The sequence below is a fragment of the Spea bombifrons genome, chromosome 3 (assembly GCF_027358695.1).
Source record: "Spea bombifrons isolate aSpeBom1 chromosome 3, aSpeBom1.2.pri, whole genome shotgun sequence".
NCBI lineage: Eukaryota > Metazoa > Chordata > Amphibia > Anura > Pelobatidae > Spea > Spea bombifrons.
In genome coordinates, this window is record NC_071089.1 from 54,669,492 (window position 1) to 54,675,491 (window position 6,000).

Sequence of the window (6,000 nt, forward strand, 5' to 3'; positions counted from 1 at the left end):
CAAATGCCCACACATTTGTCAAACAATGGAGGCAAATGTTGCTTTAACTCTACAGCAAACCACTGATTGAGGAAAGCTTTGCAAAAGAAACTATTCCTGTTTGAATAATATTTACTCAGTCAGCTTTACATAGATCATATTTATTCACATTTGAATAATTGTAGGTGTGTCTACTACTTAAAAGTACATAATCATCTGCAGATTAAAAACAAACTGTACTGACGATACCGGTAAGTTTCTAAAGCTGTCTGCTGGAGCCTTGAAAACTTTAAACACATTGCTGTAAGAATGTAAGATTTTTTTCTTTATTATACAAATATTTCACATGCTTTAGGCATAAGGAAGGTATTTTAATTGTATTTGATGAGAATGTACATTATTTTGTGTGTCAGTAGAGTGTAAAAAACTTATAGTATATATAGTATATATTGCTCAGATTATTTTTTGCTCAGATCCATCACAGGAAGAAATATTATTACTAAGATGATGTGTAACATATGCACACTATGGACAAAAGTATTGGGACATCTGACCATTACGCCAGGTTTATCAAGGCATCGTACAGGATAATGTTAAGCTGGCTAGCCGCCTGTCCGCCCTACTGGCCCTTATCTGGCATGGTCATGGGTCTCCTCTGTCTACCTCCCGCTAAGCAGCTCTATGTTTGAGGTGTAAGCCGTAACTGTAACCGCATGGTAGACTGAAGCCAAAGCCTTAAGTAATCTTGTGTAGGGGAGTAGGTCAAAATTATGCCCCCCCCCCGATGCCCTCCTTTCCATGTCCAGAGCAAGGGGCCGTTTGCATCTGTGGAGGAGGAGAGCCTGGTTTCATAATAACTAGGTCTCCAATAGCCTGTAATCAAACTAGTAGAGGTGTATGTGTAATGGAAACACACCCCTCTGCTATCCAATCTAATAAGGTCCCCAATGAACATTGGGGGACCTAATCAGATTGGATAGGATTGTATATCTGTAGCACTATAAAAAACAAGTATCCCCAGCATTTAGTTCCTGAATTAACAGACTCAGAGAAGGACACATCTCCTCTAAGTTAGATTTACAGGATGCCTACAATTGAGTCTGGGTTAACCCCTTAATGACAAGACTGTTTCTTAGACGTAGTACACTTTGGGACAAAGGCTCTTTTAACTTCTTTAAGTCTTGCTGTTTAGCTGTAATTTTCTTCTTTCTTTCTGCACCCACACATTATATATAAAGCAGGGCTTTCTTTTGATACCATTATTTTTATCATATAAACTAATTTACAATTTAAAAAATGATATAATATGGTGATTTTTTGTTTCTCACTTTTATTTGAAAAAACTTTTACTTATGGGGCAATAAATACAAGTAGTGTTTTGCTATTTCAAAACCATTTTCCCCCGAAATCTGGTCATTCTGCCTCATGTGTTTTTTATTATGGGGCAATAAATACAAGTAGCGTTTTGCTATTTCAAAACCATTTTTCCCTGAAATCTGCTCATTCTGCCTCATGTGGTATTTGGGACATCTTTGGAGCCGGCCATTGCAATTTACCCCATCAAACCATATATTTTTGAAAACTAGACACCCCAGGGTATTTGAAACGCTGGTATTTTAACCCTTTACACACACTAATTCTACCATCAGCCTTTGTCAAACTTTATGGTAGTGACTTTTATTTATTTATTTTTTTCACACACATTGTACTTCAGGTGTGAAATTACCGCTTCCAATATGTGTTCAGAAACATCTCCTGAGCACAGTGATACCCCACATGCATGTGTTTGTTGGGTTGTTCGGGGACTAAAAGGCCACATTTGTGAGGTGTGCATTTTTTGGCATTTGGACATCTGGTCAGTCTGTGTCCATATTTTGTTGTTAAGTTGTCAAGTCAACGTTTCTGAGACTGCTGTGAGGCCATTCTGTACCAAAGAAAAGGGGACACTTCATCTCATGTCATTCTTCTCTGATGTACTCTTTTATTAACTAGGTTTAATTACTTATCGCCTACCGACACGGATCACACAGTGGAAATGGTGAAGCTCTGTTGCAGATACATGATACTGATGCCACCAATAACACTATTCTACAGCCTGGACCTTTCCTGGCCACACAATCCTTACTAATAAAACCCAAACAACAGATTGCCCACTATCCCTTCCTAACTAAAATGGACAAATATTGCTATACAAGGATGCTCTTCTCTTTGTTTCTCCTGCTGTCCATACCAACTTTCTGCAAACAGAAAGTCAAGTACAATCATCCCTTAGCCAGCCATGGCTGTATTAAGAAAACCTTGGAACTGACTCAACTTTCTTGGACCATTCTCCAAGATCATCAAATCTGTGACCCTTTTTACTTCAGTTGCCTTCAACTTGGTGTGTTTATCCTACTATTCATGTCACACTCCTCCAATGTTGGGTAATTGATATTTTGGGACGTGAATTTTGGGAGTTGAAACTAATTTTTAATTTATGAGCCTGCATTTGTAAATTTGACTCTCCTGCATGTCTACATGTGATTTTTTTTTTTTACAAGTGTTAATGCAAGTTGGCTTTAGGAAATTTGTGAGTGGGACTTTTGTTCAACTTGTGGGAGTTTGCTTCTGTGAACTTTTTAGCCACTTGCAAGCTTCCTCAGTTTAGTAAATAGACCTCACTGAAAGCTTCTCAAGAGACAAAGTTACATCCTTAAATGTTAGCACCTGCAATGTATACAATGTATACAATACATTTATACACAAATTTACTAAAACAAAATGCTTTTGATTAACTTAAAATTTGCAACTTTATGTTGCTCTTTATCAGAAGAATTGCAGCAATGAAATATTAACATAATGTTCCTGAGAATATAGTCTCAGACATTAACCTTCAGTCTAAACATAAAGCCATTCATTGAGTATATGAAATCATGCTGCAAAGCACACTGTCTGTCATGAGAAATCCTTAAAAAAACAGGAAATAGCTTCACGGATTTGCATATCATAGTATCCCTGTGGTGTTTAAGCCTGCATACGCTTCACAAGATTTTCTGAAAATGTTGCACAGCTGTAGGCATTTGTGACTGGTAAGTAAGTGAATAATTCTTTATGTTCTATTTCACTTTCTTTTATTAGTGGTATGATAAAGCATTTGAAGTACTGGTAAAAAAGGCTGATATACTGTATTATCACACCAGTATAAAACTCAAGGACTCTGCATGACTTACTCGATCAACCCATTCAGATTATACTCTTTGAACACTCAGTTATGTGCAGTTGGTCTCCGGCACAAACACAATATGCGAGCTGTGAAAAAATTGACATTTGAGCTGTGTAGTGTGAGTACACCCCTCACATTTTTGTAAATATTTTATTATATCTTTTCATATGACAACACTGAAGAAATGACTTTGCTACAATGTAAAGCAGTGAGTGTACAGCCTGTATAACGGTGTAAATTTGGTTTTCCCATCAAAATAACTCAACACACAGCCATTAATGTCTAAACCTTGGCAACAAAAGTGAGTACACCCCTAAATGGAAATGTCCAAATTGGGCCCATTAGCCATTTCCCTTCCCTGGTGTCATGTGACTCGTTAGTGTTACAAGGTCTCAGGTGGGAATGGGGAGCAGGTGTGTTAAATTTGGTGTTATCGCTCTCACACTCTTTCATACTGGTCACTGGAAGTTCAACATGGCACCTCATGGCAAAGAACTCTCTGAGGATCTGAAAAAAAGAATTGTTGCTCTATATAAAGAAGTCCTAGGCGATAAGAAGATTGCCAAGACCCTGAAACTGAGGTGCAGCACGATGGGCAAGACCATACAGCAGTTCCACACAGCAGCTTCCACTCAGAACAGGCCTTGCCATGGTCGACCAAAGAAGTTGAATGCACATGCTCAGCATTGCTGCAGAGGTTGAAGGGGTTGGGGGTCAGCCTGTCAGTGCTCACACTGCATCAGATTGGTCTGCATGGCTGTCGTCCCAGAAGGAAGCCTCTTCTAAAGATGATGCACCAGAAAGCCTGCAGACAGTTTGCTGAAGATGACCAGACTAAGGACATGGATTACTGGAACCATGTCCTGTGGTCCGATGAGACCAAGATAAACTTATTTGGTTTAGATGGTGTCAAGCGTGTGTGGCGGCAACCAGGTAAGGAGTACAAAGACAAGTGTGTCTTGCCTACAGTCAAGCATGGTGGTGGGAGTGTCATGGTCTGGGCCTGCATGAGTGCTGCCGGCACTGGGGAGCTAAAGTTCATTGAGGGAACCATGAATGCCAACATGTACTGTGACATACTGAAGCAGAGCATGATCCCCTCCCTTCGGACACTGGGCCCCAGGGCAGCTTTCTTACATGATAACGACCCAAAACACACCTACAAGACAACCACTGCTTTGCTAAAACGAAGCTGAGGGTCTGGCCAAGCATGTTTCCAGACCTAAACCCTATTGAGCATCTGTGGGGCATCCTCAAACGGAAGGTGGGGTAGTGCAAGGTCTCTAACATCCACCAGCTCCGTGATGTTGTCATGGAGGAGTGGAAGAGGACTCCAGTGGCAACCTGTCAAAATATTGACACTTCGGGCCCAATTTGGACATTTCCACTTGGGGGTGTACTCACTTTTGTTGCCAAGGTTTAGACATTAATGGCTGTGTGTTGAGTTATTTTGATCTGACAGCAAATTTACACTGTTACACAGGCTGTACACTCACTATTTTACATTGTAGCAGAGTGTCATTTCTTCAGTGTTGTGTTATACATTAATGGGAGAGATAGGAAAAAGGTGAGGTAAGGAGAGTGAGAGGAGGACTGATAAAGAGAAAGGGGGGAGAGAGAAAAGGGGTGAAAGATAAAGAGAAAAGTGAGGTGATAAACAAAACAAAGAAAGATAAAAAAGAAAGGGAAGAGATAAAGATAAAGGAGAGATAATGAGAAGGGAGATTAAAGAGATACAGAAAAAGGGGTGTGAGTATGAAAAAATGTAGAGATAGGGAGAAAATGGAGAGCTAAAGGGAAAGAAAATGATAGCTAAGAGCAAAGAGAGAGCTGGGCTAAAAGAGAAATTGAAGAGATAGTGAGAAAGGGAGAATCAAAAGGAGAGCTGAGATTCTTAGTGGAGACCGCTGTGAGTGTAGTCTGTGTGTGTGTGTGGTAAGACCTGTGGATGTGATCTGTACAAATCATGTGGCTGCAACCTGGATTCTGGGGAAAATCTTGTGGGTGCAAGTTAAATAGAAGATATAAGAGAGAAGATGAAGAACAAGAAGAACTGGAAGTGGAAACAGAAGTGGAAGTGGTCGACATAGAAGGTAGGAAAACATTTAGAGAGCGTTAGAGAGTGAACAAGAGTGAATGTGTGAACCCAAATTAAGAATCCACCTTTTGTCTGCCCAGAACGGACAGGGAACGTAATCCATTGCCAGATAATGAATGGGACAGAAAGGAACGAAATAATTTTTTCGAATTGTTTTTGGCCCATTTGCACATGTGTGTATATATATATATATATATATATATATATATATATATATATATATATATATATACGGCATGCAACTCAGTGGGTCTTCTTTTTAGTTTACTGGCTTAGTAATGGTATTGGCTCGGATATAGGCCGCACCCGAATATAGGCCGCACCCTAAAAGTTTGGTGCTTTTTTAAATAAAACGTTTTGTAATAGATATGCTGCCACTCTGTCCTCCCCCCCTCGAGATACGCTGCTACTCTGTCCTCCCCTCCTCGAGATATGCTGCCACTCTGCCCCCCCCCGCCTTACCAGAGCAGACTCCCGGGTGTCTTGCGGGGCCGGAGGGGGACATCTACGCAATACGCGTATAGAACTCCCGGTGCCGGCACAATTGAGTATGTAATTTAGAGGGAAACTGTTTTTTCTCTTTACTATCTCTTCTAAACAACTCAGGGGCATATGCTACTTTTACAGCGGGGTGGGTGATTCAGCACTTATATGCAGTAAATGATGTTTTTATTTAACACAACACAATAACTAGGACAAAATGTGACATTGCACGCCTCTT